Raw genomic sequence first — 13,495 nt, 5'->3', positions numbered from 1 at the left:
GGGAAGGGCCCCTGGCGATGTCGTCTACATCGCGACTACATGCTCATATATGGAGATCCCTGATGATGTCGAGGTTGCGCTGCTGGGGCAGATCAGCGCGTGCACGCATCCGCCTGGGTGACGGCAGACTGCTGGGCGAGTGCTGTCTCGGTCGCAATAAAGGCAGAAAAAAAGTATTTGGCTGCGGACACCCATCTTAAAAGGTTTTGTAGAGACCCCATAGAGAAGCTTTGTGTGTGAACAATTGTCAAAATGATTTGACTTTTATAAAATATTCAATCTACAAGCACAATGTGTCACATTGCGACTTAAGGTTAAAGCGGTTAAACACATCATTATGGTACATTAACTCATTTTTGCTGGGGACCCCCTGGAACCCCTGGGGGTCCCCAGACCCTACTGGTGTAAGTGATATTTTTGGTTAAATCAAAGTTTTTAGTAAAAACAAAAATAAATAAATAAAGCTCTGTCTATGTTATAATGGAAATCATTATTATAGTAGCGTGTGTTCACTGTTCAGTAAAAGCTGAACAGTGTCCTATTTCTGCAGTTCTAGACATAAACCGAAAATACAGTGTGTCACCAATTTAGTCCAATCAGCAATCAGGGGAGAGTAGGCTACCTACCTGAAAATGTTACTGGACTACTCTATGGCTCTGTTACTGGAGAGTGGAGAGATATATTGAACAAACACTTCAGGAAAAAAAGGAGAAAAAAAAGAAAGAAGAAGAACGAAAAAATAAGGAAAGAAAAATAAATCATTATAATCAATAAGGTGTCAACTGCTTAATTCACTTCGAAAACGATTTTAGTAGGAATACTATGGAAAACCAATAAACCACAATTATTTAATTGGCAAACTGCCCAAATGCACACATGAAAGCCGCAAGGCTAAATGCACATTGCACAACACTCGTGTCGAAAACCAAAACAGTCACAGCATGGCAATGTTTTCATTGGGCGTGTCTCCTTTCGTCACAGTCGTAACCAAGGAGGTCGTAACCCGGATGTGGAGTGACAGCTTCTGTCAAAAATCCTTAGGCTTTCGGCGAACAACGGTGAGTTTTAAAGCAATGGAAATCAGTGCATGGTTTACTCATGAGTTGCATGTTTTCATTTCGTAGTGTGTGTTTGTATTTCATATTAGACTAAACGCGATAAACACTTTCCAAAGCTAACTGTAGTCTGTATATAGCTAGGCTAGCGGTAGTCCCAGCTGGTCACTGCTGTGTTGGGCTCTGAGTCTTGGCTGGTGAGCTCGTTGTGCTCATGTTGCTGTTTCTACACGTTGCTTTGAATGTAACCACGACATTCATTCATCTCAAGTATAAGTACAGAGGGACATGCTACATAATGAATTAACCCACTATTAATAAACAAGCTGATGCATCTCCCTTAGTATTTCCCCAAGATTGCATTTCCATGCACAGAGTGGAGTGGACAACGCTGCATGTTGCACTTTGGCAAAAACTGGAACTCGACAGTTGTTGCTATAGCTGCTGCATTGCAGAATAGGGTCTTATACATCGTGTTCACACACACACACACACACACACACACACACACACACACACACACACACACACACACACACACACACACACACACACACACACACACACACACACACACACACACACACACACACACGACAACTCAAGAATGGAATAGATATTTATTGAATATAAATAAGCAATATGTTTATTATGGTTTGGCGATGAATTGGATCTGCTTTTTAGGTACTCAGATCAAGCGCATCAGTCCCGGCCATAGGGACTTTGAATCCTCCGTACCTAAACAGTAGATCCAAAACGACAGGTGGTAGCTGGGGTGGAGGAGGGTGAGCAGCAAGGTTTGTATACAGCAGCGCAGCAGAAATAGCAGCAGCAGGCAAGCAAGCAGGAGGAAGAGTGCAAACCTTCCAGTTTATGTAGCCGGTATGAAGATTTAGTGAGTGTGTGATTGGCTGAGTGAATCATGTGGATGAGAGCGTGATTCTGAGGCGGCCCAATTAACGGCCGGCAGCGACTTCACTGCACTGAGGTTTCCTGACTGAACTTGCTCTGCGCATGTCTGTGACAGGCGCGATGCTCATTTATAGTTTTGAGATTAAAACGACTGATTTCATTATGGTTTGCAGTTTCTTCTGTGTGCACTTGGGGCACCCATTATTCATCTATCTTTCTTCTGACACATCCTCTACCTGTTTTCTGTTTTTGGTATACAGCACATAGCTAAATACAAAACAGGCTACACCAGGGCAATGTAGTGCAAGTTTATTTGCATAGCACGTTTCATTTCATACACAATGACAACTCAACTTACAGCATACAAGGACGTTCAAAGGAATCAAAAGCATTTAAAGAGTAATAGGATGTAATATCAGGATTACAAAAAAACAATCATTTTCTTTTGTCAGTAGACTAACAGGAAATGGGGATAGAGATGGTTAGTGACACGCAGCAAAGGACGTCAGGAACGGGATTCAAACCTGCGAGGCTGCGACACGCTGTCAAATAGCATTGCAGCCTAGAGTGCCCGGACCTCCACACCAGTGGTCCGGGCCCAAAAATAAATCTTTACCTCTCTTCATGTGGCAGAGGTGCTCTGATCAGTTTTTTTGGGACCGATCCAGATGAGATCACCAATTGTTTTTCTCACGATCGGCGATACAAACGATATTATACCATATAGCTGATTGACTTTTATACCACTTAAATGGTATAAACCGTTATAGAGGTGCGCCGACCGATCGGCGGCGGCGCACCTCTAATAAATGTAAACTAGGCGCTTGTGAGTGACACACACCTAACTACACTAGTACACACTGTACAGTATTTTGACCATAAGAAGTGGTTTGAATTGGAACACAGCAGGCTAGGCTACTGCACCAAGTTGGAACTTCCTTTGTGTATAATATTCCATTGTAGCTTCTGCATGTATCCTGTATACTGTGTGTGTGTGTGTGTGTGTGTGTGTGTGTGTGTGTGTGTGTGTGTGTGTGTGTGTGTGTGTGTGTGTGTGTGTGTGTGTGTGTGTGTGTGTGTGTGTGTGTGTGTGTACACAGTGTGTGGGTGCCTGTGTCCTCTTGTGGAAATAGTATTGGCACATTCTTTAAATAGTGTGTTTCAGCTTTCAGGTGACTGATGGCTGGAGTCTGACACATACTGTAGGACTAGAACAACTCAATGACTTCCAGCAAGTTTAGAAAGTTAACCGAAAAGTATTTTAAACCCATGTGGAAGTCAGTTTCTTACTTTCTCTGACTGACAACTTATTTGACATTCTCTGACTTGCCCTGGTGAGGTAAACAACAACGCCCTGGAGTTTACCGCACCACCACCTTTTGCTGCATGTTCAAACTAGGAATTATTTGCAACTTAGACAAGGTAACCCACTTGTTATTAGCATAAAGGGCCTTTCAAACGGGAAGCGAGGAACGCAGGCGTTGGTGCCTGGATCAACGACAGGTCTCCTCCAGGTCTTCTCAAGAGGGGCGCAACAACGCAAGCGTAAAAAAAAAGCTAAACAGAATCTAGGTCTGGTGAGTCGCGGGCGTGTGCACGTAACGAGCACGCGCGCAACAAATTCACAGGACCGACTGCTCCGTGCAAAAACGCAGGTCTCATTGGAAATGAACTATAGGCACGTTATATCGCTTCACGTTTGAAAGGCCCTTAAGAATGGCACCACCTTTTTACCAATACATCTTTATGGAAAACTGGGTATAAATTAAATATTTCCTACTTGCATCCCCCGTTGTCCAATTAGAACAAGTTGCACTGCAGGGCTTCAGTCCAAAATTACACATTATGTTCATGTTAACAAGATTATTTTGCAGGGGGGCAAGACAGATGAGGTTATATTGCTGAATGCTGAGCTGTGCACATTGATGGAAACTATCATTAGACAGGTGGCCAGTCCTGAGATTTCCAGCTGGCAGCTGGCAGATACAGACAATGCTGCTCGTGTTTTCTTTTATACTGTAGGTCTGTGTGTGCAATGGAACCAGAGTGAGACTACTTGTCAGATTGAAGTGCCGGCTTTACCATATTGTCCTTAAGAGGGTTCATTTTAAGATGCTAATATGCATTGTGGTTTGCCCTCTAGTCGGCTGTTCATTCAGCTTGCAGTGGCATGTTAAACCACTCAACCACTCAATGAGATGTTCGCTATATACACAGCCGGCAATCCACCCAACAGACTCCCTCTTCATACACTGTAGGACAGAGCCATTTGGCTTATTTACGGGAGGTGCTTCTGTTACTGCTGGGAATAGGCTAACAGCCAATCAAAATACAGGGTAGAGGCCAAGCTAATAGAATCTGACAGGAATGGAGTCATAGAGGCCACTCAGGCATCGTAAAGCTGTCGCCGTTTTAAGCCCCTAAATTTGTCGCTATTACCTGCCTACCTCTCCCTGCTCGTATTCCTATGTTGGAAACTTGGAATAGATAGTATTGATCATTTCTCGTGGCCTGTCTTACTGTATACAAACTGGATCTTTCTCCTTTGTAATTGTCTGTGTGGCAGAGTGGGTACTGTAGGTGTGCATCTAGACACTTTTAATTTGAACTGCTGGAGCAAAAGTAGTAGATGAGTATCACATGGATGTATAACAGACATTGAGTCTGATGTAGGGATGCCAATTATTGTGTCCACCAGGCCAAAGGCACGGCCGAGACTCTGATTTGGCCCCCGTCCGAAGTCCGTCTGTGTGTCTGTCCGTCTGTGTGTCTGTCCGTCTGTGTACAGATAGATCATCTCCAGCACTGTTGGCCAGATTGACGCGAAACTTCGCACGCACGCACGCACACACACGCTACCTGGAGGCCAGAGCAGAACCACTGCCCCAAACCTTTCATATCGGCCTGTTATAGCGCCACTAGGGGGGGGCGATTTTTGAACCCCAACAAAAGTTGTACTCCGTCCTACTTGGTAAGGGATGAGGCGTAGGCCGGGCGGCCTACTACAAAAAATCTTGGATTGGGACTTTAAAGATACGGCTTGAGCAGAAGCTAATTTCTCACTTTACTGATGGCTTGTGAGGGAAGGCAACAGGTATTGAATTAGTTTGCATGAGAGGAGGGAAATTGAAATATGGATTGGGGTCGCAAATGCCTGCCAGTGCTATTGGCTGTTTGTGATGTGGAGGATGAGATGTATTTTCTGGTGTGTGTGTGTGTGTGTGTGTGTGTGTGTGTGTGTGTGTGTGTGTGTGTGTGTGTGTGTGTCAGTGTGTGACTGATGCAGACAGTGCCGGTATCGAATGGCTTTCCACCACTCCCGTACAGAGCTATTTTCCAATAACAAGTTGGGAGCGGGAGTGACACAGATGAAGTGGATGTTTTAAGAGGAAAAGTAATCTTAAAGGAAAGCCAGGCCATTCCTCACTCTAATACCCAACTTCCTTTATGCTCTCCTCCACTTCCCCCCCCTCCCCTCCTCCACCACTGCTTCCATCTTGGAGTCAGACACAAGCCAGTTCTCTCTCACCATCTGCCTTTTAGATGTATTTAAATCATGCATGCTAAGCGTGGGGTAGGGTGTGGACCACTGGACCTGTGGTTCAACCGGTCATGTCCCTGTTCTCTCTCAGGCTTTGCAGCCCAACTCCTGACCTGGGGAAACTGCCTGAATGTGAATGAATTACCAACACAGCAAGTTAGAAGTGTCACAGTCACAGGCGTGAAGAACATTTCTGGCATTTAAGTCTGGACAGTGGTGACCTGTTCCGAATATGTATTGATAATCAAAGTCAACTATAATAGTGCCAATAAGAGTGCCAAGAATAAAAAAACTGTGCTTTCGGTAGTGAGAGGGAAAAGAAAGCCTTAAAAAATGGATCAAGCTAGCTCATTTGTTTTGGAGCCGAGACTGAGGGAGGGAGGAGAAGAGATTCAGCTGAAGAAAGCCTCAAAGTTTTGAGAATACTTTTTTGGTTCATAATTTCTCTGCTGCATGTAGACTGTGTTCAGGTGCAACAGTGGGTTGCAATTCAAAGTCCCATTTTCTTCCTCTGCGAATGCGAAGCCATTCAGTTTTAAATGGCATAAAATCTCCCATGTTTTCACCCTGTCCATCTCAGTCCATAAACACGATTTCAGGGCAACAGTTGCGCTGTCTAGACGGCAAAATCCTGTGTTAATTTAACTCTGCGGTTTGTTCTTTTCAGCCAATAACCTTTTATAACTGCCAGCGCCTTTAGTTTTTAAGTGAGGTCACTTAGATTTCACACAACCTCAAATAACACTGCTGACTGCTGAGCTGTTCTTGAGTTGCGTTACAGGTCCATTTCATTTATATAGTTTGAGCTCTGTCTGTAGGGACTTGATTCGAGAAGCGTAGGGTGCCTGGCTCAAGTCCTGCACACACCACACAGTATGGAGTGTGGACTGGTAGCTGGAGATGTGCCAGTTCACCTCCTGGGCACTGCATAGGTGCCCGTGAGCAAAACACGAAAAATCCCTAATTGCTCCGGGGCTTCACTACATTGCAGTTAATCAATTCACCAGTTCTCTCCACATTTTATTTAAATATGTAGCGGCTGCATTTCTATATTTCTGGTGTATTTGTGTGTAAAAACATTTTTCTTTTATTAATAAAGAAAACCTTTTAATCTTCTTCTGCTGTAAGTATAACCATTCAATTAAAGGGACCTTGCCTCCTCAGAACGAGAGGCATGCAATGTCGACTGACCAGTGCACTGAGAGAGTCATGAAATCGATAGCTCATACCATTCTGTCTTTGAATTTGTTTTGGTCACGAAACCAGGCAAAGAGAGTAGAATATGAAACTCCGCTCAGGTATAGCTTTATTGATTTACCGTTGCTTTTGTCCAATTACAGTTTGGTATTGGTGTCTGAGCCGCTCGACCAGCCGTTAAAGACCTGGACTCGGGGCAAAGTTCTTCAGGGTGCTGACGTTCGTGGTCCCATTCTCCTCGTGCCAACGAAACCTACCGTTTGTATCTCCAAAGTCCCAGAGAGAGGTATGCTGTTTGACATTCCACAGACTCACTGAGGACTCAGCTACATAATGAGAGGTTCCATCTAGGGTTGGGACCCAGAACTGGTTATTTTTCAGATCCGATTCTGAGATCGAAGAACCAGAATTGGTTCCTCCATCGTATTTGGAACCGTTTCTGGAACCGTTTTTTTTAATCACACTAACAGAGCTGGTATGTGGACTTGATGTCTGCTATATAATTACTCTACCAGAGATTACAAATGGCTTACGGGTCCATTTGGTTCCATTTGTACACTCTCAGAGTTACAATCCTGTAAGGGTCCATTTGGAACCCGCTATAGGAATCATTAAAGGGAACCGTTAAGGAATCGGACCGTTAAGAGGGGATCATTGCAGAACCGGAAGCGTTAAAATCCTAAAGGCTCCCAACCCTAGTTCCGTTGTCCCGCCTCTCCTTACTAGTCCTTCTTAAGATTCACTAGCATTACAACATGAAGAGAAAATGATCCTCTCTCTCTCTGTGTCTGTGTCTGTGTCTGTCCATGTGTGTGTCTGTTGGCTGGAGGCTCAGAGAATTACGTGTCTGACTGGGACTGGATCTGTGTCTTAAGTCTGTATGAGATGTCATGGTTTTGAATGCTGTGTGTGCGTGCATGCGTGTGTGCGTGCGTGCGTGCGTGCGTGCGTGCATGCACGCGTGCACGCGCGTGTGTGTGTGTGTGTGTGTGGTACTATATCAGAAGCTACGCTAGAATTTTTAACTGCTGGTCCGGCATGATTATGGTTTAACGGACATCTGATGAAAATAATGGCCATCATCATTTCTAGTCCATGAACGACAAGCAGGTGCATAAATGTAGCCAATGATTACTGAATGAACAGTTACAGCACTAAAATTTGGGACTGAAAATGATTTGATGAGCTTCAGCTTATAAGGGAATAAATTAGCTACATTTTGTGTCCGTGGCTGCGGTATGGAATTATTCCTCAATAAAAATATTGCATCATCGGTTTAATAGAATACACAAGCAATCAAAGGGTTTGCACAAAAATGGGCCCTTCATTATAATCCTTCGTAACTTTGATTGATTAGTCTGGCCAGTAATAAATCACAATGGAGGCTACTCACACAGGCATGGTGACATAATTATGTCCCGAGTGTGTGCGTCCATGCGTCTATGGTTAGAGGCAGCTTTGGGAAAGTTGAATAAGCTTTTGTGGTGATCTTGTACTTTAATTCAGTTCCAAGTGGTTACATTTTACATGTTGGGACCATGCATTCCTTGTATCCATCTTTTTTTCCAAATGCGTGTGCATTGCTGTTGATTTGTGGTAGGACAATTGCCATTACAATTGCAACGGGTCGGAGCATCTGAAATGGATGGACCATTAAGGTTAAACATATGCGTTACTTATATAATGACGTTCTAAAATCCATATAATCTGTTCTCGCATTTTGAATGAGCCACGTTTAACGTAACAGTAGATTGAAAGAAGCCAATCTGGAGAGCAGTGCAGCAGCACTGCCTGCTGAACACCATGGAGAGCAGTGCAGCAGCACTGCCTGCTGAACACCATGGAGAGCAGTGCAGCAGTGCAGCAGCACTGCCTGCTGAACACCATGGAGAGCAGTGCAGCAGTGAGCAGCACTGCCTGCTGAACACCATGGAGAGCAGTGCAGCAGTGCAGCAGCACTGCCTGCTGAACACCATGGAGAGCAGTGCAGCAGTGCAGCAGCACTGCCTGCTGAACACCATGGAGAGCAGTGCAGCAGCACTGCCTGCTGAACACCATGGAGAGCAGTGCAGCAGTGCAGCAGCACTGCCTGCTGAACACCATGGAGAGCAGTGCAGCAGTGCAGCAGCACTGCCTGCTGAACACCATGGAGGTTTATGTGAGGTGAAACGAAAACCACCGGGAAGTTGGTTGTCTCAGGTCTGTTCGGATCGGGTCCAATTGTCCTCGGGTCCGTTTCGGACTGGGTAAATATTGTTTGACCCTGGCTACCCTCTAGTACATGGGGTCTCTACCTAAGGGGAAGTCGCCAGATTATTTTCTGAATCTGTAAAAATAAAAAAAATCAGACCGGTCTGTACTGTACTGTACTGTACTGTACTGTACTGTACTGTACTGTACTGTACTGTACTGTACTGTACTGTACTGTACTGTACTGTACTGTACTGTACAAGCCCTCCTCCCTGGTGTGTGTGTGTGTGTGTGTGTGTGTGTGTGTGTGTGTGTGTGTGTGTGTGTGTGTGTGTGTGTGTGTGTGTGTGTGTGTTTAGGCTGTGCAACAGTGACTCTTGGTGGTGAACAAGTGCTATTTCCGTGCTCAGACGGACAGACCTAGCCAGGGACACACATTGCTGTGCATTGGAGTGGCTGCACCACTCAAAACCACAAAACGGGCTAAAAATGAGACTGCGTTCTTGGCAAAGATTGTTTGTGTTAAGAGTTTACATAGGCCTATGTAGTATATACAGTACATGCATACAATTATGTAAATTATGCACATTTATAATAATTATTAAAATAATAATAATAAATTAATAATTTACATTTGGGGGATATCTTTCACAATAATAAATAAAACATGTTCTAGACATTCTAATGACCACAAAAAACATATATTACAGTTATTTTACTTACTTTTATCAGGGTTAAAGGTCAAAGGTTAAAAATTGTTCAAAATGTGGGGGGTATTTATATGCAAATATCATGACCAATTGCAATGAACATCAATGATGACGTTTAGGTGAAAAAAGAACATATATTTTTTTAAATGAATGAATGAATTAATATATTATGTAATATTGCAACGCTGGGTGTTACAGGGATCTGGTTTCAGTATTTGTTTATCATGTATCTGATACGGTGACCGGAGACTGAGAGAATTAATTATATTTTCAATTATTTCTTTTCAAACGACCAAAAACGTCTATTACCGGCCTAACGTAAGCTCTGATATAGGCCCTATAAAACATTTGGATGCCAGTCTGGATGGCTGTAGTTTGTGCTGAGGTGGATACCCTCACTCACACAGCTTTTAACCAGACATTTACAGAGAAATTGCAGCCGTTTGAAAGCCGTATTGTTGCTGCAGGATTTGGAGGCTGAAATTCCCAGGCTGCTCTCCCCTGTGCCGGCCTACGTGCTGACACACTGCTTTCACACTGCCCCAGTCTGGCTCTGTAACGAAGGCAAGGGGAGGATTTTGGCTCTTTGGAACAATCCAGAACAACGTCACCCCTTGCTCCTGAGATTCGACAAAGTGTGTTGGCGATACAAAACTACACTTGCACCCCTTGCTCACTCTATGACTTCCTTTGGTGTGTCTACTACACAATAAAGCTTGCAGTGTCAGTTTACCCTGAGATAGACAGTCACCGTCTCTTATATCCCTTTCACAACTCCACTAAAAATCAATACTAGCAATTTAATAATTTGTCGTATGTATTTTATAGGGGTTTTCTATATGTTTTAGTAGTTAAAGTTTGTAATCTTGACAACCTCAATGTTTCTTTTGAGAATGAATACAACTTTCAATAAATAAATAAAACTCTCCTCTCCAACCCGGAGCTCCCCGTCTCCTCTCTCAGTAGTAGGCCCTCATGCAATATGTGGTTTTCCCCACTTGAGTGTTAATGAGGCGTATGAATATTCATGAGGATGAGGCTGACATCGCCGTGTGGCGATTGTGTTAAGGGAGCGGGGGCAGGATGTTTTGTGTGTACAGGGACTGTGTACTGTGGTGGCCACATTTCTACTGAATTTATTTTGTGTGTGTAGACTCCTCCGCTAATGATCCAGATTTGTGTGCGTTGCAGTAAGTGAACATATTTTTTTTGTGCGAGTCCAATTTTGTGTTTGTGTACGTGGGGTGATGTTGTGCATCCTGCACGTGTCTCAGTTTGTGTGCGTAATTGAGATTGTGTATGTGATTCAAGATCACATCTATATTCTATAGTGTGTTAAGTGAGTTGTTTTTTGTGTCTGACACTACATATGTCTGAAATTGCATTTGGCTGTGTCTGTGCAGCTCCTAATGATGCCCACTGTGAGTCTTGAGCTGGTACATGTCTGAGACGCTGCATGTCTTAGCCTGCTTCAGGGTGGATGTGGGTGACCCCTGCTGTCTCTGGTGGCTGCAGGCTGAGGTTGAGAGAGACTCCAGAATCTAGCTGCTTGGGGAGAAGAACCGCCTGGCCGGCCCCTCACTTACCAAACGCCTCTTTTCTCCGGTCTTGGTGTGTGACAAAGAGGCACAATGGACTGTCTCTCCAGGGAATCTCTTCTCTCCTCTCTCTCTCTATCTTTCTGTCTCTCTTGCTACCTCTTATTATCTTTATTTTATTTTGTGTGGCCCGGGTATTTTCTTCCTTCTCCGAACAGATTGCGCTGTGATGTCTGCAGCCTCTGGCACTGCTGTTCATAGGACGCGCAAGGAACAGTGCAGCCCATTGTAGCAGTAAAAGACAGGCCTATAGGCTGTGTGATGTGTGCCTGTGTGTCCCCATGCGAAATCCCAGCACACACGCACACACACACACACACACACACACACACACACACACACACACACACACACACACACACACACACACACACACACACACACACACACACACACACACACACACACACCATTTCTTTAGTTGTCAGCTTTGTTCTGCTCCTCAGTTTCCTCCCTCAAGTTCCATAGTCAATGTTTTCCCATTGCTCTCTTTTGCTTGGCAGCTTCTCATTTGCATTCTCTCTCTCTCTCTCTCTCTCTCTCTCTCTCTCTCTCTCACTTGTCATCCCCCCGTCTGCCTCCTCTTCACTCTTCTCCGCTGATTTACTTTTTCTCCCTCTCTTTTCCTCTGAATGGTCTTTTGCACTCCCTCCCTATCTATCTGTAAGACTCCCATGGCTTGTTGACCACATGAACACTTAGCACCCTATTCTGGCGTGAACATTTGGTGAAAATTGCAGATCTACTTAATATAGGTATAGTTTTGCCCACTCAATTCATAATTAACGTTCCAATTTTGGAACTCTGGCTCATGGACTTAGAACCAAAAAGAACAGGGCTCCAGACTAACTTTTTCCACAGGTAGCACTGGTGCCGCCAAGCTTTTCAGTTGGTAGCGCCACCACAAATTAGGTAGCACCATCTTTTTCTTTGTATAGCGTGATATTAATACATGACCTTATCATGCCCCCACATAGGGCGCCATTTATTTATGTAGCGGTTTCCACCATTAAGGTTTGAATCATAAAAACCCCTACAAAGGTCACTGTGTAAAAAAACGGCAACCTTTTACTTTTTGTTTATGAAGCCCAAAACGGCCTTGTGCCTCAGTACATTTCAGACTTGATTTCTGCTCCTCCTACTTCCAGGGTACTCGGTACTCCCAAAAAAAAAAATGGGTTACAAACATTGTGGGATATGCCATAATGTTTTTTAACTTAAGCTGTATAAAATTCTTGCCATTAATATAGTGGTTGCAACTGTATTAATTGATTGCCCGAGTCCCGTGGTGGTAGTTCTGCTCTTTAATAAGTAGTTTCCGGTCATTTTGTGTGTGGGGGGGGGGGGGGGGGGGGGGGGACACTGGGGCCACACAGTAAAAGTAAATTAATTCACAAAACTAACGTAATTTGTATTGTTGACCTATTTCTAAAATATTAGCGCAACTTTCGTTCAACTTTGACCCCTCTCTCACATGGAACTATTTTTTGGGCGTAGTGATATGGACACAAAAGATAGAGGCGTCAAAAATGAACGAAAGTTGCACTAATATTTTAGAAATAGGTCAACAATACAAATTACGTTAGTTTTGGGGATTAATTTGCTTTTAATGCGTGGCCCCCTGTGCCCCCCACAAAATGACCTGAACTACTTCATATTTCACCAAATCCAGAGCAGAACTCCCACCACGGGACTCGGGCAATCAATTAATACAGTTGCAACCACTATATTAATGGCAAGTATTTCATACAGCTTAAGTTAAACAAATCTGAACTATCCCTTTTAAGTTAGTGTGTGAATTCCTTCAGAAAGACAGTAGCCACTAGCCACACATAAGCCCTCACCTCGGACGCCACAATATCACATGAAAAAGGCTATTTGAACGGAAGTCTACATTCTGGCTTCCCCCAGGCCCTCCTCCTGCTTCCCCCAGGCCCTCCTCCTGCTTCCCCCAGGCCCTCCTCCTGCTTAACCCAGGCCCTCCTCCTGCTTCCCCCAGGCCCTCCTCCTGCTTCCCCCAGGCCCTCCTCCTGCGTGTCAGAAGTCTACATTCTGGCTTCCCCCAGGCCCTCCTCCTGCTTCCCCCAGGCCCTCCTCCTGCTTCCCCCAGGCCCTCCTCCTGCTTCCCCCAGGCCCTCCTCCTGCGTGTCAGAAGTCTACATTCTGGCTTCCCCCAGGCCCTCCTCCTGCGTGTCAGTCTACATTCTGGCTTCCCCAGGCCCTCCTCCTGCGTGTCAGTCTACATTCTGGCTTCCCCAGGCCCTCCTCCTGCGTGTCAGAAGTCTACATTCT

The 13,495-nt window shown here is 44.6% G+C and overlaps 1 long non-coding RNA gene across 1 annotated transcript in view; it reads left to right on the top strand.

Annotated features, from left to right (window-relative positions):
* Positions 1 to 6,862: 6,862 nt before the first annotated feature.
* Positions 6,863 to 13,495, top strand: part of LOC306936155 — a 62,826-nt gene continuing 56,193 nt past the window's right edge. The window contains exon 1 of the long non-coding RNA XR_013791472.1: positions 6,863 to 6,991. This is a non-coding gene — a long non-coding RNA (uncharacterized lncRNA). The remainder of the gene's footprint in view (positions 6,992 to 13,495) is intronic.

The sequence above is a fragment of the Electrona antarctica genome (genome assembly GCF_951216825.1).
Source record: "Electrona antarctica genome assembly, chromosome: 14".
NCBI lineage: Eukaryota > Metazoa > Chordata > Actinopteri > Myctophiformes > Myctophidae > Electrona > Electrona antarctica.
The sequence above is the reverse complement of the archived record's forward strand: the minus strand, read 5'-3'. Positions and strand labels throughout refer to the sequence as shown.